General features: G+C 41.7%; 1 protein-coding gene across 21 annotated transcripts in view; it reads right to left on the reverse strand.

Moving 5' to 3' along the window:
* Positions 1-21,685, reverse strand: part of LOC121495777 (protein FAM170A-like) — an 85,410-nt gene extending 63,725 nt beyond the window's left edge. For 9 of the 21 annotated variants that reach the window (XM_041763713.1, XM_041763708.1, XM_041763706.1 and 6 more), the window contains exons 1-2: positions 14,470-21,685; positions 237-6,893 (exon numbers count right to left, since the gene is read on the reverse strand). The gene's annotated coding sequence lies outside the window, so the exon portion shown is untranslated. The remainder of the gene's footprint in view (positions 1-236; positions 6,894-14,469) is intronic. The other 12 variants (XM_041763709.1, XM_041763711.1, XM_041763716.1 and 9 more) reach the window with 12 other exon arrangements.
* Positions 21,686-22,679: the final 994 nt, after the last annotated feature.

A 22,679-nucleotide genomic window follows, 5' to 3' on the forward strand; every position in this document is an offset into this window, starting at 1 on the left:
TTAAAAAAAAAAAAAATCCCACAGAGAATATCTCCTATCTCCTCAGGGTTCTTATGAGGGCCAGAAAAGATCATTCGAAACATGTTTTTAACCTATAAAGGATCATAAATAATAAGAAGCTACCTCGTCCCCTGGAGTAATAGGACTTTGCTTTCAGGTAAGTTAAAATAGTATGATATTACAATTTAATAATTTATAAAATGTACCACTCTGGCTCATCATTCCCATGGGATTACCTGAAGTACAGAGCAAAGAGGATGAAGATCAAATGCCTTCCCATCAGTTTCTGGGCAGTTTTAGCTCCTATTAGAAATCTATGAGTGACACTTCATTCTAATTTTCCAATATTAAAATTTCTCTCAAGAACGAAAAAAATATGTCCCAATACCAAGTTGCTTTTGTCACTGGCATCTTCAATGCATATGGGTGTTTTCTTAAGGGACTCTGCAAATCAGTATGCCTCCAACCTGAAGAAATATGGCCACACACACCAAAAGTATGACTAAAGAGAATCATCCTTCCCATGAAAACTAGGAATTTCAGTGAAAAGAATAAGAAAAAGATTACACTGGAATCTGTGGGTGGTGATGGCAGAAGAAGTGGGTCATCATTTTAAATGCCATTTCCTCCCAATTTTCATCTTAAGAGAAGCCCAACCTCCAAAAAACAAGTTGTCCACTGTCCAGGGGAAATGACGTCAAAGTACTTTGAATATTTTTCAAATAGCTTTCCTTAATACTCTGTGCAACTGAGAAATCCCACAAGCAAACGTTAGCAAAATCATTGTTTCCAGCTCTCAATTCTGTCTTTGGGTTTGGCTTTCTCTCTTCTTTTTATGGATGAATAACATTTTCAATCAAGTTGTTTTTCTTGTTACTCTGGGAACCAGGCTCCTTTTGAATGAGCATCTTCCTTTGTTGCAGGTTCTCTGGGCTTACCTTCTTTTTCTTATCTCTGCTAGAACATGAGATTCACATTCCAGGAACTGTGTGGGGTGCAGGGGAGATATTGTGGGGCAGAATAGAAGGTTTTCGAAATCTTAAGAGCAGAATCACCTTGGAGAAGATGCTTCACCCGTTTGGTCAAGTTCTCAACTGGAAAACACGGACAACTGTGACCCTAGTGAGAATCCAGTATGATTTTGTTCACAGACTGCTCTACAAATGGTCTCCTGTCCTCTATCCCCACTTGGAGAACCACCCACTCCCCACCTTGGGTCCCTACTGTGATGTTTACAAACTTCAGTCACAACATTCGAGTAGACTCAACTTGTTTCTATTTCTGACTCCTCTATCCAGATGAAAACCTTGCCTTATTTATTTTAGGAATCCCCAGATCATGCCAGCCAATGTTTGTTATGTAATCGGTTCTAATAAAATGTCTGCTATAGGACTGACTTGTTAATTGACTAGTTGATTGATTGAATGAATGGTTACAGATGAAAGCACCTTATAAAGTTCCAATCACTAGACAAATGTAAGTCATTATTATGCAGAATTCCACGAATCTGCTTCGAACTTAAGGTAATTAGGCAATAGCTCAAAGTCAAGGTGTAATGGACTTTATAAGTGTTATTTCAGAGCATCTTTAGTTTGTTTGTTTAATCTAGACAGCTGCCAAGAATTCACACACTCTAAAATAATAACACACTAAAAAAAACAGTTCAAGGAAACCTGGGTGGCTCAGTGGTTGAGCGTCTGCCTTAGGTTCAAGTTGTGATCCTGGGGTCCTGGGATCGAGTCCCGCATCAGGCTCCCCACAGGGCACCTGCTTCTCTCTCTGCCTATGTCTCTGCCTCTCTGTCTGTATCTCTCATGAATAAATACATAAAATCTTTTAAAAAGGGGGGGTCCACACATAGAAATATTAACAAATATTCTGCTGGTTACATTAGCATTACCTCTAAGAGACACAACAATGAACACACTTGAAGTGTTTCCTTGGGTACAAACTGGTGTCCTGTTGAGACCATTAGCACACAAAGACAACACAAAACACTGAGGTGACTGTCCTCAGATGCCCATTTTGTTTTCACCAATGATTCTTGGGATGGGAATACTTACAAGAAGTACTTGGGTTTGGAAGAGTTTGTTTTTTTGTTTTTTGTTTTCACTATTCAGTTCATAAATATTGGACACCAGCTGCATGTTGGTCAAATAGAAGAAATGCAAACACAGGTTTCAGGACCCGGTGTGGGTTGCATGAGAGGATCTTGACAAGAACATAATGATCATAACCAAGGCAGAATGTAAACCATAAAACACATATGTAACTCTCCAATATAATGAGTCTAAAGACAGAGAGAAATTAACAGGCACTTGGAGACCAGAAAAGACTTCATGGAGACAGTGCTGTCTCTGATCAAAGTTAAGCTTTGAATAGTATGTCAATGCTCATAGATAGGGAGGATAGCATAGTAGAGTGAGGGGACAAAAAGCACAGAAGGAAGATCAGCTCCCATGGTTCTTTATAGTCTTCATTTCCAGAAATTTCCATTCCATCTGCTCCTGGTTTACTAATCTGACTCTGCTAATAATCAATTCAAATGTAGCTGCATTTAATGTAAAATAACACTGGTATTGTTACTGCGAGAATCTCTTTTTCACAATAGTGATTAATATTTTTTGAAGTAATGCATTGAATACTACGTTTATATAATATCCCTAGAGTAATTATTCATAATTGCAATACATTCAGGGTATACTGTAATTATATTATTTAATTTTTATTAGAATTCAAAACAAATACTTCTAAGGCTTTTTCTGAAAATGATCTGTGGTTAATATGGAAAAATCTTTTAATTATTACAGTATAACATGTTGCCAACTTCTACATCATTTTGTCCTTGCCAAATTCTGATGTCTAGCTAATGCTAGACATCATTCCATTCTAATGAATGAGTTACTTTGGAATATTTTTAAAAGCTGAGAAATGCAGCTGTATAACTGGGTGACATTTCTTAACTCCAAACTTCAGAGCAGCCTCTTCAATTTGTGATAGAAATAAAGAATTGATTTAATGGAATGTCTCCCAAACTGGTGTTCTGCTGGATATGAATAGGCATTTCATAAAAAATGGGACATGTTCGTGGAACAGAGCTAATTAAAAGTTTTTGTTTTCTCTACAAGACTTCTCAGTCATTATGTTCTTATAAATGGTGAATCTCTAAAGAAGGGACACATGCCTCCATACTTACTTTACAACAAAACATTTTTTTTAGCCACATTCCCAGAATGTTATTTCAAGAAATATCAATCTGAGAAATATTTATCTAACAAATTATTCTAGATTAAAGATAATTCACAAATCAGCTTTGGGAGGTCAGAGGCCCTCCATAGAGACTTTCCCTATCATCGAATAAAAAACATGCTTAACAAAACAAACAAACAAACCCTCACAAAAAAAGTATGAATCCAAAAACAAAACAAAGCAAAAGTTATATGAATTATGTGGTAAATGTCACTTAAGTAATTCTTTTAAGATACCAAAATCAATCATGAACTTCACAGAGATATTGGGATTTTCCTGTAGTAAAAAACATATTTGATGTGCTAATAAATTGGTAGTCATTTACATTATATGAGATAAGTAGATACACAGTCTACTTTATATGAGTTTCCTCACTGGCCGAACATTTATCATCAGAATATATACTTCAACATCTTTACAAAATTCACCAACCAAATAAAAAAAATTACTTCAATGAATCTGGATATGCATTCCAGGAAAAACATTTTCAGTGGCACAAAAGCCCCAGTGAAAAGTCACCTCTGGGCTGTTCTCCAGGCAGGCTCATAACACTCTTTGATCTAAAGTATTGTGTAATATCCTGTCATCAACCTCATGTTACTAAGGGAAAGTTCTACCAGAAGAGTAGAAAGCTAGAAAGAGAAGAAAGCAGGTATATCTAAGAGGGATGGAAAAGCCCAAAAATTTAGAAGTGAGAAGATATAAGGTTGGCCATGCATGTGTCCCCATCTGCCAAGGCTATGATTTTTTTTTCTATGTGTGAAAACTTTGAAAGATATTTGAAGCTGTGGTTGGTTCCAGAAAACTTCACTGTGTTGTATAAGCATGTGAGAGTGATTTAGTGATTTGGGAGGAAACTGTTTTGTGTTTTGGGCCCGAAATGCTTTATAATTCTTCCCACTATTTAAATAGGATATAGGCTACCACTATTTGAAGTTTTAACATCCAAAATCTTTAGACTTGGAGAAGGAAAGATGTCTGAAAATGTATTTAAACTATTCACGGTGGTTTGATACCTGCCAAAATAGAGTTAGCCTTTTTCCAAATAGGCAACTTGGCATCTCTGACTTTAATCTGACAATATTGCCATTACTTAAAACATTTTAGAACACCTTTTTAAAAATTGTCTTTAGTTGGTGACAGAGACTTTAAAATCTCCTCAGTGGTGAGAAGTTCTCCACAATTATGGGTGGATTTGATTTGGAGAATAGACAAAGGCATTCAGAGCCAGATCTGGAAAACAAGATAAAAAATTATTCTTACAAGAAATGGTATTTTTCTCAATTCGAGTTTCCATGAGCAGTAATGACATCACATTTCTGGTGAGACTTATGAGGTGGTTTTGAAATCAGAAGGATAAGAAGAATTCCAAAGTGTTGTTATTAATGACAGCATCATTAGAAAAAATACCTTTTTTCCAAAATGAATGTGAAGAAGAAAACTTTTTATTATAAACATTTAGATATGGTTGTTCAAAATAGTTCCCATTGCTTTTCTTTTCACATTTTGTTCAAAACAACTCACCCATTTAAGGCAAATCCCTAAAGAACTGGATACATACCTATTTTCATCCAAATAGATTACTTCCCTTTCAAGTACCTGGAAGGAGACTTAGTCTGTCTTCTCTGGATCTAATTTACAAAACAGAAAAAAACCTGATAGGAGATTTAAAAAAAAAAAAAAAAAAAAGGCCACAGTTAGGTGGATGGGAAGTAGAAAGTAGACAGCAGGTATTATCAAACTGTCCTTTGACCTGGAGGTCAATCAGATCTGCAAGGCATATGTTGAACTCAAACAAACAGATATCATGCCCCCACCTCCCCTGTGGTTGCTGTAGTTATAGGACACAGCTCTGTTTCCTAAAAGAATCATTGGACAGTGCCACATTCAGCTGGGAATATAGGCACAGTACAGAGATGCTGGAGGTGTTGAATTTATCACACAGGTCAAGCCAACGTTGTCAATATTCACCATTCACCATGAGCCATAGACTCTTGATTAGGAAATTCTTTATGCCTAGTTCTTACAGTCAAACAAATGATTCATAAGCAAGCCCAGAACTGCTAAGCAGTTTCTGGAACCTTTATTTATAGCATTTATCCAACCTTAGCCCTTTCGGGGACCAGACTTCTAAAGCAAAGCCTTTGGGTGTCAACTAGAGCAAGGTCAAAAACTAACACTCCTCACCCACCTCATCACCATTACTGTGTTTTGTTCCCCAGAAGCTTCCAGGTACAGTGTGTCACCCAGTGGTACTGAGAACACACAGTTGAAACCTCACACATCTTATGTCTGAGCGTCATTTTTATGTTCCTCCCCCCTACATCACATAGAATGGAAATCATCCATATTAACACAAACTGGCATTTTTACTCTCTTAGCAAGACAGGGTTTCATTCCATGAGTAAGAAGCACCTGTTCCCATCCTTCTGCTTCTCCTCCTCGTCATCCAGAGTTCCAGCCACACCTGACACAGCCCTGCAGCTCCAGGTGGCCAGTGTAGTGGCTGAGGGGAGAGGGTCCCTTTTGCCAGTTGCCCATTAAAGCCAGCCCAGCAAAAATAGGAGATCTCAGCAGTGAGGTAACATAATTTTCTTCATGCCTTAGACATTAGACTCCCCTGAACCCACCAGACTCAACACAAGAATTTAGGGTGGAATAAATATGGCTGGTTGTCAGGCTTAGGAGAGAAATCCATGAAATGAGCTGGGAAGATGTACCTGAGAATGAGGTGCTTTGGTTTTAAAAGAAGGCATTTATTTAAGGCAATGGAAGGGTCTCTCTTGTTTACATTTAACATTTTCACAGTTGAAAGGTTAAGGTTTGGGGAGCAAGAATTGTTGCTGCTCACCTACAAGCAACTGATTATACTTGAGTGGACTTTACTCTCTCATGGGTATTTAAGGAGGCTGGTTAGAAGGTCAAGCCATGATCTTTCTTTCCCTGAAAGGAGGGGAGAGAAGAATTAACTCTCTAAAATAGCACCGTGTCACAGCAAAGTCAGTCTAAACTTCGGTCTTCGGGGAGCTGAAGAAGAGAAAATAGAAAGTCTGAAAAGGACAGAGAGGAAGGAGCACCTGAGAAGTGAAATTTCATGCTAAGTTCCCTGCAGAACAACAGGAGGTAGCCTCTCAAGGGAGGACTTAAGGAAGTCACCCCCATTACACGCTGGGGTTCTGTGGCTCATTCTCTCTCTCTGCCCCTGCCACCCCCCCTTTCGCCTCCCAACCTGTCCTCTTCCCTGCAGGATGCAGGTCATTCACAAGTGCCCCAAGATTCTGGTCTTTGCCTCTTAATGTCTCTTCCAGTTGCCTGAGATAACATGGTGATTCTGGGTTATTTGGGTTTTCTAAACCAGCTCCACACACAGACCCCCCAAAAAGAAAATTTATGCTTCTGACTATGATCGATGGCCTTTCCCCCAGTGAAACCTGTTTTCTTCAATCTCATGGTGCTCTTTCAATAGCCAATTCCACAGAAAATTGTCCCTCTAGAGAGTGCTGTGATTTCCAGGGTGCAGGGGGAAGGGAGGGCTTTCAGGCAGTCTCCAAGGGCCCAGATGCCTGCAGCCAGAGTCAGGGAGGCCTCCAGAGCTACAGCCTCCCTCCTTCCACAGGCAGCTCTGGCTGGACTCCAGACGCAGCCTAGAAGAAAGCAAACAGGTGAGGAAAAGCAGGTTGGCATCAACAAGCACCTGAGCACCATCTTTCACCCAAAGAGGAAGTTAAGATAGTATCATGTCAGAGATGAAAGGAAGTACCAAATTCCCTAATGTGAGTTTTCATTTTTTTTCTTTTCCTACAAAAGATGCTCCCAGCTATGGGGGTACACTGGGATCACCCAGGGAGCTTTAAGGAAAAAGCCTGATGTCTGCTCCCATACCAAAAAAATTAAATAAGAATATCTGAGGGAAAGGGGCAAGTCCTGGGGGCCGGGGGGGTGGAGGGGGGTTGCAAACAGCTCCCCCAGAAGAGGCCAATGGGACAGGAGGTTCCACTGTCCCTCGACTCCACCACCCCCACCACCCCCACTTTGATCAAGCAGCCACATCTAACACACCTCCAAAGATGAAGAGTTCACTCACCTTCCCTGGAATTCCATTCCACATTGAGACCATTCTGATTTTCAAAGGTTTTCCTCACGGGGAGGCTCCAGCTGCCTTTCTGTAACGTCCACCAATTTTGTCCTCGCTCTACCCACATGGACCACAGAAGTCCACACAACACATATATTGGATTTGGGAAGGGTAAAAACCTGCAGGAACTTCTTTGATAGCACCATTGACAAGCTGAGGGCAAACTTGAGGCCCAGTTTAACAAAATGAAATCCAACAGGTATCTGCATCCTGTCTTTTATTTGACTTAAGGCTAAGACACACAGGCTGGAGAAGAGGATGTGGGGGAGAGGGCTTTAGCAGTATGAGTGCAGGAAGGGACTTCCAGCACAGGGATGGAGGCTTGGGGGCGGTACCTCGAGGTGATTCCCGAGGGTGACCTGGCTGCCTCAGCTGCTCATGCTCTCTCCCAGGCTGCATCACAAGCACGGGATCCCCAGAAGGGGGGCACCTGAGAGACTCGCCTGTATCAGAGTATTAAAGGGACCACCTTCAAAAGAGATCAAGAAAACCAGAAGAGGATGAACCTCATGCTGATAGATCTTTCAATGTCTTAAACAAAGAACTGTTGGTGGAAATGCTGCTGAAACAGACATAAAATGGCAAGAGAAAACTCACACTTGAGTTGATATATCCATCCCTTCCAGTAAGGATCAAGACAGCCTCAGAGGTTACCTGCTTCTATGAAAGGAAGGTGCTGACATGGTTTCGAGGAATAAAACCAGGCAGGGTGAGTGGGCTTGAAGCCCAAAGGAGACAGGTATCTTCAACACCTTTTTCTTTCCTTTTGGGTCTCCTTGGGGGAAGACACAGGCAATCATACTCCTCACTTGGTGGGACTCAGCTCACTGGCCCAGTAAGACTCCTCGCTTACTTATTTACTCTTTAACTCCTTTATTTGTTCATTCACATGTGTATTTTTTTTAAATCCCACTAGTACTCTCTTCCTCTTCAAAGGCGACAATTCATACTCTTTTCTTTTCCTATATCCTTGTAGAATTTTGTAGGTATTCTGTAAATCTTCTTTTCCTCCACTAGAATTTGTACCTTTTTGTTGTTAATTTGCAGGAGTTCTCTGTGTGCTCTAGATGTCAGTCCCTTATTGGCCTTTGCCACTTTACTTACAGTCTGTTAACATTCTAATCTTTTTTTTTTTAATAATAAATTTATTTTTTATTGGTGTTCAATTTGCCAACATACAGAATAACACCCAGTGCTCATCCCATCAAGTGCCCCCCTCAGGGCCCGTCACCCAGTCACCCCCACCCCCCGCCTTCCTCCCCTTCCACCACCCCTAGTTCGTCTCCCAGAGTTAGGAGTCTTCATGTTCTGTCTCCCTTTCTGATATTTCCTACCCATTTCTTCTCCCTTCCCTTCTATTCCCTTTCACTATTATTTATATTCCCCAAATGAATGAGACCATATAATGTTTGTCCTTCTCCAATTGACTTATTTCACTCCGCATAATTCCCTCCAGTTCCATCCACGTTGAAGCAAATGGTGGGTATTTGTCGTTTCTAATGGCTGAGTAACGTTCCATTGTTAACATTCTAATCTTTGTAATATTATCTCCCAGAGGTCATGAAAACCAACTATTTGGCATGGATTTTACACCTGAAGTTGTATTCTTTTTTTAAGATTTTATTTATTTATTCATGAGAGACAGAGAGAGAGAGAGAGGCAGAGACACAGGCAGAGGGAGAAGCAGGCTCCATGCGGGGAGCCCGATGTGGGACTGGATCCCAGGACTCCAGGATCACACCCTAGGCTGAAGGCGGCGCTAAACTGCTGAGCCACCCAGGCTGCCCCTACACTTTCTTCTAACAACTATCATTTCAGCTCTCATATTTAAATTTTAATTCATCTGGAACCTATCATTGTGTGTGGTGTTATGATAAATTCAGTCTTATTTTTCTCCCATAATAAGCCTGTTCTTCCAGTAGCATCTACTAGCTGGTCCTTCCTTTCCCCCCACTGACTTTGGTGCCACCTCCATATTATATCAATTTTAGTCAGTGTATGAGTCTGTTTTAAACTCTTTATCCAGTTGCATTGATCTATTGGTCTGTCCTTGCACCAGTACCATGCTGGTTTTATTACTATAGTTTTGTAGCATGTCTTAATATCCTACCCAGGAATGTTACCCCACTTATTCATCTCTTTCAAGATTGGCTTACTATGAAAAACTTCTGGAGGTGTGTAGTACAATATTGTGCATATAGCTAATAATATTCTACTGTGCAATTAAAAATTGTTATGAGCGCAGGGCACCCCCAGTGGCTCAGTGGTTTAGTGCCGCCTTCAGCCCAGGGCACGCTCCTGGAGTCCCTGGATCGAGTCCCACATCAGGCTCCCTGCATGGAGCCTGCTACTCCCTCTGCCTGTGTCTCTGCCCCCCTCTCTCTCTTTCTCTCTCTCTCCCATGAATAAATATAATCTTAAAAAAAAATTATTACGAGGGTAGATGTCATGTGATGTTTTCCACATTTTTTTTTAAAGCCTGGCTTACTATTTGTGGGCTTTCATTATTCTGTATAAATTTTAGAGTGCAAGCTATCAAGTTCAGCAAAAAAAAAAAAAAAAAAAAAATCCAAGTGGAATTTTTATTGAGATCGAATTGAAAGAGATAGTTTAGGAAGAATAACCATTTTCATGTTACTAAGTCATCTTATCCAAGAGCATGAAATGTCTCTCCTTTTAATCAGATCATCTCCTATGTCCTTTATTTACATTTTAAACTTTTCTCAGTAGAGTAGTGCATGCTCTTGAATAAATGAATTCCTAGATACAGTCTTTCTTGCAAGATTCCTCTGTATAGACCATTAGAGAAATGATATCACTACCCAACCTTGATCTGTATTGGTGGGGAGTATGTTCCAAGACTCCCAGTAGATGCCAGAAACCACAGACAGTACTGAATCCTCTATGTACTACTTTTTGTCCTCTATATGCATACCTATGATACAGTTGAATTTCTAGATATGGCACAGTAAGAGATTAACAATAACTAACAATAAAGTAGAACAATTATAACAATGTACTACGAGAGAAGTGATGTGAATGTGGTCTCTCCCTCTCAGAATATTTTATTTCCCTATACTCAACCTTCTCATTGGGGCCGTGTGAGATGATAGGATGCCTGTGTGGTGAAATGCATGAGGTACATGATGTAGCCTTTGTGATGTAGGGTTAGGCAACATACAGTACTGTCCAAAGGAGCATCATCTGCTTCCAGACCAGGCTGACTTCGAGTAACTGAAACTGCAGAAAGGAAAGCCATGGATAAGAGAGACTACAAAGTGATAGAGAAGCCTCTGGTTAATCTGGGATTTTCCCAACACGTTCATATCCTGTGCTACCCAGCAAGAGTAGCTGTATGCAAAATAGCTAAGCCAGCTGCTTTGGCCCATCTGGTCAGGACCCCTCACATCCTTGGTCTCTCCTCTATCCTTGACGTATGAGAACCAGCACAGACTTAGAACTCCAGCTGTTACCTCTGCGCTCCAGACCTGAGGTCTCTGTTTCTCCCCAACTGGTTCCTGTTCACCTTCCCAGGTTAGCATCTCAAGCAAATCATGTTCTCAGGGAAATCCATGGAGAAGAGATTTCAGATGAGTCTCAGGAGGGACTGTCCTAGCTGTCTTAGCGGGGAGTGATTAACAGGTAGTCACAACCTCTCCCCAGGGAAGAGAGCATTCATTCAGCCTGGTCAGAGAGAAGCAATGGTGCAGTGTTCTGCAAACCACGGGCTCTGTGGTCACTTCCAGTTCTGATACACGGGGGTTCGCAGGCTCCAGGTGCCTTGTTTCATCACCCAGCCTCACCTTCACAGGTGCACCCCCCTTGTTAATCAGGGCCCCCACCTAACACTCGAGGGCTCCAGTCCAGAGTACATAGAGCCTGGGTCTGCTGGGGAGGTAGGGAGAAAGAAGGGACAAAGGAAGGACCTGGTGCCCCCGTGGCAAATTTTTGCTGCCCTCCACCACCCAGGTATGACCAGGCCCCAAAAGTCCAGTTGCTATTGAGGAAACCACAGGTCCCCGCAGAGGGGTGCACCCACAGACACACTGTGGACCTTAGTCATTGTTCTAGATCCATAAAATGAGCTGGGTGGTTTTTACTCTCTTCCATTGTCTGGATTATCTAGTGTGAGTTAGGAATCAACTGTTTTCTTGAAAATTTCATAGATTTTGTAGAATTTACATGTAAAACAATCAGAGCCTGGGGTTCCAGGGAGCAGAACCTGTTAAATGCCATTTCAATTTATTTAACATTTATGGTTCTGCCCAAGTTTTCTAAATCTGTGCTAGTTTTGCCATTTTATAGCAGATCCATTTCATCTGTTTTAACTTCGTTTGCACAGAGGAGCATAAATCCCATAATTGGATAAATAGAGTAAAACAAACAAAAGATATCAGTTGTATAAATGAAGAGCTGTTTAATTGTGAGGTACAAGAAACGTCCAGCGCAAGCTTGCACACCCACGGAGGGGCCAGGAGTTCCAAATTACAGAGCTCACATTTATCCAGCTCGCTGCAGCATGATGCCATCTAGTGGGACTTGTCTGCTCTGGCCTAAATACATACTGGAATAAATCTGGGACCCAAGGCTGGCCAAAACTGCCAAGTCACTGGCAGCAATTCCAGAAGTTTCTCTGGTTGCCCAATGCTGCAGATTTGGGCCAAAGAGATGTCTGCTCCTTGGAAGCCTCTTCGGTGGTCACCTGAAGATGCCCCCACCTTGCTCTCACTCCCCTACAGTAGCCATCCCAGAAAAGATAAAAATTTGAGCCCCTAGCTATTTGAGAACAAATGCAAGATACATCATTAAGCCCAATATATCAAGTTCATGCTATTGTGAAATGTGAAGGGAATCTTCTAGTATTTTTTTTTTAATATTCCTGTTGTACCTCATTTGTCTATTCTCATTCTGTATCATATCTAATTTTATCTTCTTTTTCCTCATCACTTTGGATAAAAGTTTGTCAATCTTATTTATCTAGTCAAAAAGAAAGTCTTGGATTTTGTAAATCTTTCTATTTTTTTATTGAGATATAAATGGTTTTTTAATTGATAGATAATTCATATACTGCCAAGCTTACCCTTTAAAGTGTGCAATGCAGTAGATTTTAATATAGTCACAAGAATGTGCAACTGTTACAACTACCTATTTCCAAACATTTTAATGACCCTAAAAAAGAGCACCTACACCCATTGGTAACCATTTCCCATCCCTTCTTTTCCTGCCTTCTGGAAACCACTAATCTACTTTCTGTCTCTGTGGATCTGCTACCCCGAATAGTTCATATAAATCATGCACAATATGGCCTTTGAGGTCTGGACTCTTTCATTTGGCACTATGTTTTCAATAATATTCCATGGCATGGACATACCATATTTTGTTCATCCATTCTTTTGTTGATGGATATTTGGGTTTCTACGTTGGGCTATTATGAATAATGCTGCTATGAACATTTACACACAAGTTTTTGTGGGGACATATGTTTTTGGTTCTTCTGAGAATATACCTAGGAATCAAAGATAAATCTATGTTTAACTTTTTAAGGAACTGACACATTTTGCCACAGTGGCTACACCACTTGAATTCCCGTCAGTGAAATGAATAAGGGTTTCAATTTCTTCATATCCTAGTAAGTATGAAGAGGTATCTCACTGTGGTTTTGATTTTTATTTCCCTGATGACTAATGATGCTGAGAGTATCTTTTCATGTGTTTATTGGTAGTTGAGTATCTTCTCTAGAGAATGTTTTCAAGTCTCAGCCATGTTGTAACATGGATCAGTGCCTCTTCCTTCTTAGACTATTGTTTACAAAAACGACACATGGAAATCTAAGTCACAATTTATATCTAAAAAATATAATGGGAAGAATAAGTCACATAGTAGACATACGAGGAGTTGAGAAACTCTTTTTAGTCAGTGTCTGATGTTATAGCCAGGCTTCTAAAAAATTTCACCATTTTGGGATAGTCCGAGAAGGAAGCCAATCAGCCAAAAAGAATTCTCTCATTTTCTTCAGCATATAATATCCCTACAAGGGGAGGGGTAATTTTAGAAAGAGCCTTATATCTCAAAGGGGTATATCCCCCAAAGGAATCCCCCCTCCTGGTGATATTTTTTTAGTTTTGTATATGGTTTATCCTTTATGCATATAAAGGTTCTCACTTTCAAAATGCCTCAAGTTTGTCTTGAGGTATAGTTTGTTTTTAATTTTGTCAAAAAGCTAGCCTTGCTCTTCATGTGAATGTGGCTGATTCTTCCTCAAGTGATTTTGCTAAAGAGAACACAATTAGTCTTAGGTCTACTCAGTAGCCACCTTATCCATTCTGGTTACATTTACAAAGAATAGTCCTAAAATTCTGTATCCCATTGGATTCCTTGCATTACCAAATGAATTATCTTTAATCTGAAGAAATAAAATGAATTTGCAAATGATCTTATTTGCAAGAAGGGCTTCACATTTCCTCTTTAAACCATTCGATTGTCACCTCAGACCTGTTACATAACTGATCCCAGGCTACGTGAGTCAGACTCCCATCACTCTTATCTTCTGATGTTGCCTCTGAGCTGCTACAGAGTTAAAAATGTAATTTCTGCAAATGAAAATTGCCATTCCTGAAATTCAACAGTTTCATGGTAACTACCATATTTCATCCATATTTCATTTTTATGTGCTATCATTTGGATAAAATTTCATCTAGTATCATAAATCGGTTTCCTTTGGGGTACAGTAATTGTCACATTGTCACCTTGATAACCATTAGTCAGGAATGTATCTTGGGTTTCTCAGAATCACCATTTTTCCTTTTTATTAAGTCAATACTTCTTAGTTTCAAGAGTATTTTATACTAAAGAGGCAAGGTATCTTCCAGATTTTTAGAAAAAAAAATTTGTGTTTGGATTCATGGCCAACTTTCGCCAAGCGCAACCTGCCACTCACTCATTTGCTACTTGAGAGCTTGCAAACCCAGCTTTGTTCTCCACCACCTCACTAAGAATTCTGGAAATCCCACCCTTCCTAGCACTGGGATCCACTGAAGGCATGTAGACAGGTGGTGCTCTCTGACCTGACAGTGCATCGGACTCACCTAGAAACTTGGTAAAAACAGACTGCTGATTCAGTAGGTCTGATGTGGGCCCAAGAATTTGCATTTCCAGCAAGTACCTGGATGATGTGGCTGCTGTTGGTGCAGTGACCATAATTTGGAAACCATGGCATAAATCCCAGGGCATTAATCTCCCATCTGGAAAGATATTAACCTTTCTCAACACATACAAACTTCAAAGATCAAAAAGATTGGGAAAACAGCTAAAAGCATCAAGAACTCATTTGCAGCCTATGCCAACTCTAGAGATGGCAGATTTTTTAAGTCCCTTGCTAAATCTGATGGATTCCCTGGCCTTCTGGATTCTGGACCTTTCTCTCTCTCTCTCTCTTTTTTAAGATTTTATTTATTTATTCATGAGAGACACAGAGAGAGAGGCAGTGACACAGGCAGAGGGAGAAGCAGGCTCCCTGCAGGAGCCTGATGTGGGACTGGATCCCAGAACTCCAGGGTCACCCCCTGGGCTGAAGGAAGATGCTCAACCACTGAGTCACCCAGGTGTCCCAGGACCTTGCTCTCTTAGCTAGATTTTCAGAACTTTCCAGGCTCCCTCTGCTTCACTCCTGGACTGCTATTACCCTGGTCTTGGTATCCTAGAATCATGGTTATGTATCTTCTGACTCTGATAAAAGCCTGATGAAGAAAAACTTTAGTCAACTTTCTGAAAACTGCTCACTAGGTCAGGTTCTCTAAAGGTACAAGCCCCTTTAAGAGTTTTACACTTATGAGCAATTCAGGAACTCCCTGTACATTTTCAACCATCCACAAACTCATGGATGGGGAGGGGAAGTATCTGATATTTGCTTCCACCATGGCAAATACTTTAATAGCTTATGAACAATTCAGAAAGGCAAAATCATGCCCTCAGTGAACTCAGAGCTGCAAAAAAAAAAAAAAAAGGCTGCATAAGGCCAGGACGGGGTATAATGCGGCTGGGATTCACATCCCCCTTGCCAGCCCCCTTAATTCATTCCTCCTCAGGCGGAGCCATTCACAGACACACTCACAACATAGCCTAGGTTCTCTTAGAGTCTCTGGCACAAAGAAATTTGCACAGAGCACTGCAATTTTCATCATGGAGGAAAGTCAGATACTGATCACCTTGTGACTTACACTGTACTTGAGATAGTTTGGGGACCAGTCAGAGACAATCTTTCTGAAAAACAAACAACCCTATCCCAAAGAAAACCACCCCTTCTGAATTATCTTCTCACAACCAACACAATGCCAAAGCATATTAACAACTACAACTGATTTATGGCAAGGAGCAAGGATGAAAAGGCACACGTCAAAAGACCTTGTGTTGAGATACAGGGCTGGCCCGGGTCATCTGTGCAGCACTCCATCTCTACGTTATAGAGTCAGAGAGGAGGAAAACACAACTCTTACAATATCTAAAATGAGACCACTACCCTGGCTCTGAAGCTCATGGAGAACATGTCAGCCATGCTCCCCATCCTCTGGTTGTGGCTGCCTATCTGACACTTGTCTTCTCTGAAATTCTGAGGGCTCTTCCCCTGTCACATTTGGAGAAAGAAAACCTCATGTTGCAGATCAATGAAATTCATCTGCATCAGCCAAACATAACAAGGAGCCTTCTGGCTTCAGAAGCAAGTGTTGGGGTTCCCCCGGAGTCTTCCATGCCAGAGGCAGGAGAGACCAGCGAGGAGTGAGTTAGGAGCAGCCCCTTCTGCTTGCCAGGGCCATCCCCTTCTTCTTCCTCCCCTTCATTAGAAAACCTCTCCTAAAAAAAAAAAAAAAGAAAAGAAAAGAAAAGAAAAAAAAAAAAAAGAAAACCTCTCCTATCACCACTTAACTTTAGTTGACTGACTATACTTCAGGGTAAATGAATGCCAGGGCTTCATCTCAGCCAGATATTTACCTTTCTATTTTACCACTGAGTATAGATTGAAATGCCTTCTTTCTGCCCCTGCTGTGGTAGCCTGCAGCAAGTAGCTGAAGGGCAAATTTGTAGGGAATCCTTAAGAACTGTTTCCTGAAAATAGAAGGGATAGGGTAAGTGGGAGGCATGAACCAGAGGGAAGTGACACCCTGGAAACACAGCCCGAGGGACTAGAGCCACTTGTTCCCCAGCATAAACATCCCAACTGTTGTGCGGTGTCAGCCTGAATGCAAAGTGCACATCCTGTCCTTTCCCACCTACTCCAGTGCCACCCAACCAGACACCAGGATCCCAGGCCCACTGGGACACACGGCGGTGTCCCTAGTTATTACAAAAACTTGAGAGGAGACCTAGCATTTCCAGTATTCCTTATTCATCTTTTCAACCCAGATGGAGAGGGGTAGGTCATTCTATCAACAGCTTTTGCTGGGCCATACAAATATCCAGGGATGCCCCTAAATGAGCTGCTTCTGTTAAAAACATTTGGAAAACACATTTTAGGCCTGAGGCCACAATCCAACTTTTTACCTCAACCTACTGTGTCCAGGAAGTCAGCATAATGCAAAAGCATAGAACCTAAATTAAGGCTATCAAGAATTATGAACAGGGCAGTTTCCTAAGAAGGGAGTGTAAGTGAACCAGTGGTGACTGCCACCTTGGGTAAGAGGGCCATGACTGGAACCTGATATTCGGGTGGATGGGATGCAGTAGCTTTGCATTATATTTACATGTATGGGGGGGCTACCTTTTATTATGAAAATGTTCAAATATGCACAGCAAAGAGAACAGCGTAATCAACTCTTATCACTTCAACCCTACATGATTCAGTGTGTCGTTTCTATAACATAAGGACTATTTCTTACATAACAAGGACACCATTGCCGCCGTTAATAAAATCCCTTGATATTATCTGGCATCCAGTCCATATTCAATCATGAATGGAGAGACATGTTTTTATTTTGTATGGGTAGTGGGAAAACTGCTAATATTGGAAAATTGATTATAGTAATGCCGACTATAAATACTGACCAACCCTCAAAGAGAAACACAACTTACGAATATTTGGTAAGTATTCAAAGTATTCAAAGTATTCAAAGTATTCGTGGTAACTTACGAATATTTGGTAAGTATTCACATTATTCAAAGTATTCAAAGTATTCGTGGTAACACGAATCCCAACAATTTCTTCAACTGCTTGACATTGATCTCCAGTAACCAGAGATCATAATAACAATTATGCATGTCATTAATGTTCACCAGATCAGAGTCGGAATCAAATAAAATGTGCATGAATAGTGAAGGCATCTGCTTGCAACTTTAAAAGAAAACTGTCTGCTTCCAATAAAATTGAATTGACCTAAATCATCTGTGTTCAGACCCAGGGAAGTGTGGCTGATATCAAGAGCACCAGAAAACTTTGGACTTCATCAAACGCCTGCCTTCCCTCCCTACCTTTGCAATGATACATTATGCTCTTAGCTAGGTGTGGAAAATACTGATCCCAAACCAACACAATTACAGAAAACACACTTGTTCTGGCATTTCTAAGAAGGAACTCTTTTTGTATGAATGTGTTGGAGCTGGAAGGGCAGGTTTGGCACCCTGTGGCTGTTTAAGAGCTCCTCATCCTCCTCCTTCCCATCCTTAAACACACCTGGGTTTGCAGGACTGCACATAGGTGAGGGGAGCAGAAAACCAACCTTGAGCACACTCCTTCTGTGACTCAGTTTATCATCTGGGAAACACTGATGGTTATGTCAGAAGGCTTTCTGCTATGCTACTGCACTACCTGTGCAACATATTTGCAACGTTCTTTCTAAGTCTATATGTAAAAGGAAGCACTTAGTTCAAAGGGATAAGGATCCAACAGAAGACGAAGGAGTGCTCTGTGCACTAAAGTCTTCCACTGGCAGCAAGCGTGTGCCATGAAGGCTGCCCCAGATCTCTGTTCTCATCCTCTCCAGGCCTTAGGGCCGCTTGGTTCTTTGGACACAGAGCCTAGCGAACTCAAGGTTCCCAACCTGCCCCAGGGATCAACAGACTGGCTGAGAACACTAACAAAATAAGCTCTGTAAGGTTGACCTTAACTTCTTAGCAAGGTTGTAAGCATAAGTGGGTGGATTTCATGAAGACACATTAGCCTAAGCTTTCTGCAAAAGGGGAAAAAGGAAGAGAGGAAGAGAGGAAGGGAGGGAGGGAGGAAGGGAGGAAGGGAGGAAGGGAGGAAGGGAGGGAGGGAGGAAGGGAGGAAGGGAGGAAGGGAGGGAGGGAGGGAGGGAAGGAGGGAGGGAGGCAGGGAGGCAGGCAGGCAGGCAGGGAGGCAGGCCAGCTGTACTTGGAAAGGGCCTCTCTGAAACCCAAACACCGGTGAGCCCGTTAAAGACTTTAAGTCTGACAGCCCAGCTTTCTCAAACCATGGCAGCTCTAAAGGGAATATAATTATACTTAACAGAAACCACCTGCATTTTGAAGTTGCTCTAAATTTAAAGCTTCTGGGAGACTTAATTAAATTTAATGAAAACCATAGCTGCTAAACAAAGATGTATTGTAGCTCCCACTTAGTTATTCCTGAGGAAATTAAGTAGCAGTCACGAAGACCTACCTCAGCTTTCACATTTAAACCTCTGGATATTAAGGCCCGAAGTCTATAAATAAGGTAATGCTCTCTTCTTTTTCGTTAGCTAATAACATTGCCAAACCACTCACGCATTCCTGTAGAAAGAAAGGAAAACGGACTGGAGGAGAAAAGCAGGAGTGTACAGGAAAGTTACCCTGAGTGTGAAACTGGGCAAATCCTAAATGACATCCCCCCTTAATGCCCCTCTGCCCTCCTCACCCCAGCTACAAGTGGCTTCTCTTTTGTTTGTATGAGAACTGTGTGTTATTTGCCACTGCAGAGCCAGTGCACACTTCTTACAGATCAGGATTGATACCCGTAAATCACAGCACCAGGATGTGTGGCTTGCTGTGCTCTCGTGGGAATCTTATTTAACCTAGACTATTCAGATGTAGAAATGGTGATCTGTTGCTGGATTTTAACAGTAGGCTTGTAGAGATAGAGTAAAAGCTGACACCAGAGAGAAACTTTTTTCTAGGACAGGGAGAGGAGGAGGTGAAGTGGCCCAATCTGCCTTCACAGAGGGCAACCAGACAGTCCAAGACAAGGCACTCAAACGTTAATGTGCATTAGAATCCCCTGGAGAGCTTGTTAACACAAAGAACGCTGGACCCTACTCCCAGAGTTTCTGATCCAGGAGATTGGGAGTGGGCCCCAAAACTTGCCTCTCTCACAAATACCCAGATGCTGATACTATGGTCCGCAGACCAGATTTTTGAGAACCACTGATCTAAGAGAGTGTCTCCAAACTCTAGAAAACTGAGGCATGTTTAGGAAATGGTTTGGTATTAGGTCAATCCAATCCAAAATGCAGAATGCAGTGTTGAGAAAACGAAGCCACCAGTGACAGGAAGTAGGCAGCCAATGGCTGAGTCCCACACATCTGCCCCATACAGCAGGCCCATCCCCATCAAGTAAGGAATGAATCCTCACCTTGAAAGGTGACTAGGGATAGGTGAGTTCCATGGGCCATGATCCAACCACTGGAATCAGATTGGGACCTCAGCCCTTAAGAGATCCAGGAACATGCTATGGAAAGTCCCCAGGGACTAAGGAATGACTTTTGGACATACTGTTCCAGGGCAAGGAAGCTAGAAGCATCTCCCACCTATGAGAAAGACCTGACCTGTCTGCAGGTGGGTTGCAACATGTGTTCCCCCTCCTGGCATCAGAACCTACCCTCCAGACCCTACTCAGGCAAACCCAGGCCCAGAAGTGCTCCAGGTCTTTACAATTTCTGTATAATTAAGCAAAATACCTGAATCACTGAAGTCTACACTCACCTGTCTACACAGAGAGCGCTGTCTACACCAATTCGATGAATGACAAGACATGGAACCCTAAGGTAAAGTCACTGAAACACTTTCATGTTCACTGTCCTATAACTCTTAAAACAATCCCATGAGATGGGCCATAAAAACAAGCAAGAGAAGCGATCCTTATGCAATACATGACTGGCCCTTAGACCCATAATCATGTGAGGTTGAGGCCAGCTTCCTGTTTCTAAGACTGGCCTCAACATTGTACGTTGTATATTTTTTCTGATTAGACCACATTCCTTCCCATTTAAAAGGGATTTGAACCAGCTCTACAGAGCAGGAGAAACTTAATCTCCCCTGTTTCATTAAGCAAGAACCCAAATCAATAGATTATCCAGGAGGCCTATTTCATCATGGCACGGAACTTAACAACACTTAGCCCAATTCATCACTCCAATCCCTCCCCTGCCTTAGGAAAAACAGAGCTCTCCATCACTAGAGGTAACCAAGTAAAAGTTCCACAACTACTCACATTAGGTACATGAAAAAGAGGATTCAAACATCCAGTGGGATGAATATGGACAGATGCTATTGATTCTATTGACCATAAATTCTCTTAATTTCTCCAATAGTCTACTCATGAAAAACATACTCAACATCCCCATCACCCTACCCTCTCTGTCACCTTTATATGTAAAATGTTCCCGTGTGCAGACTCATTTCAAAGGACAATGAAAGCTTGGTATTTTCATTGCAACAATAAACAGAAATGACAACGTATTTTTTCAACGTGCCAGTTAGTTCATTTTTGACAAGTAGAAGTACACAGGAAGATGGTTCTTAACAGAATCCACGGGTTTGGAATTCCAAAATTAGAACACTACTAGTCCCTCACAATCCCCAGGGTGTGTATTTCCTGTCTGATGGTGTCTTACCTATTCGAAAGCGTTTCCTTAATCTTCTTTAATGTACTCTTTCTCCTTTTCGTTCTATCGTTCACTCTGTAAAGTTTTAAAATGAATGTCCACACACATCAATTCTGTGATGTTTGTTATAAGAACCTGCAAATTTTTAACGGAATCATTATACAAACTTCTGCTTGTTAAACCCAAGTCCAAGGGTAAATACATTAATATTTTAAATGGAAAGCCCATCAAGGCAATGTACCACATGGACTTAGGGATTGAGTGACTTGAGTGTGACTCCTGGCACCACTACACCCTAACTCTATGACTTTGGCAGAGTTTCTCTTGGGGAAAAAAAAGAATGATGAAAATTGTGCCTAACTCATAGGAAGAAAATGCAGTAATGTGTATGGGCACCAGCATCATAGGTTAAGGCAGCATTTTGCAGTGATTAGGTTCAGATACTACCTGTGTCTAAATCCCAGATCTGCCATGATGGCAGATAGATGGCAGATATGATGGCAATATGATGGTGAGCAAATGATTTAACTTCTCTAAACTTGTCTCCTTGTCTTGGTAATGAGGGTAATGATATTATCTACCTCACAGGCTTGTAATGACTGGGAGGATGTTTGTAAAACCCCTGGCAGGAAGTGCTGCAGATGGTAGGGAGTTTGGACTCTGGGTCCCTTTCGCGGCATCCTCTTCCCAAGGGGCCTCAGGTCTTCCAACACGTGTCTCTCCCTACATTGGCATTCTATGTGGCCCAGAAGAAGAAAAGACAGGTAAGCTAGATGCTGAATCCTCTCAGATTCAGCTGTTTTTGTTGAGGCATAAATAGACACTGAAACCCTTGTCAGCTGTGCAAAGAAACACTCCAATGGCCTGGTTGAGAAATGAGTCAAATGGTTGTGTACAATAGTAGGAGCGCATGTTGCTTCTGGGTGCATGGGAGGTGAGCAGGGCAGATGTAAGAGGAGCTGGCCCATTTGGAACTTTCCAACAGTGGGAAAGGCCAAGGCACTTCTGAGAACCACACTGTCTAGGATATACCATGAGGAGCCCGCTCCTCTGCTGGGCTAAGCTGTAAGGTAAGCCCTCTGTGTTAATCCAGGTGCCTCAGCGTTGGCCTACTACATATAATGACCTTGAGTGTGTGTGATTTGGAGAAAACATCAACAGGAGTGAATGCTGCCCTGCATTTACTTTCAGTATGGTGACACAGAAGGTAGTGAGGTGAGATGAGAGATGAGAAATCAATGGAATCCAGAAAATCATATCAAAAGGTGATCAGAAAAGCCAAATCCCACCCCACCCCACCCCAAGGATACTTGGGCACATTGGTGGGGATCCTGGATTTCTCACTGTAAGCAGGATAGGGACTCTGGATTTAATTATTAAATAGGAGGTGACCCAGAGGGCTGGAAAACTTAGGCCTGATCGCCTTCACCCACCAGGGAGGCTAACAGTGTCCCATTTCTCCCCTTTGCATCACTGGCTTTTAACTG

The sequence above is a fragment of the Vulpes lagopus genome, chromosome 7 (genome assembly GCF_018345385.1).
Source record: "Vulpes lagopus strain Blue_001 chromosome 7, ASM1834538v1, whole genome shotgun sequence".
Lineage (NCBI taxonomy): Eukaryota > Metazoa > Chordata > Mammalia > Carnivora > Canidae > Vulpes > Vulpes lagopus.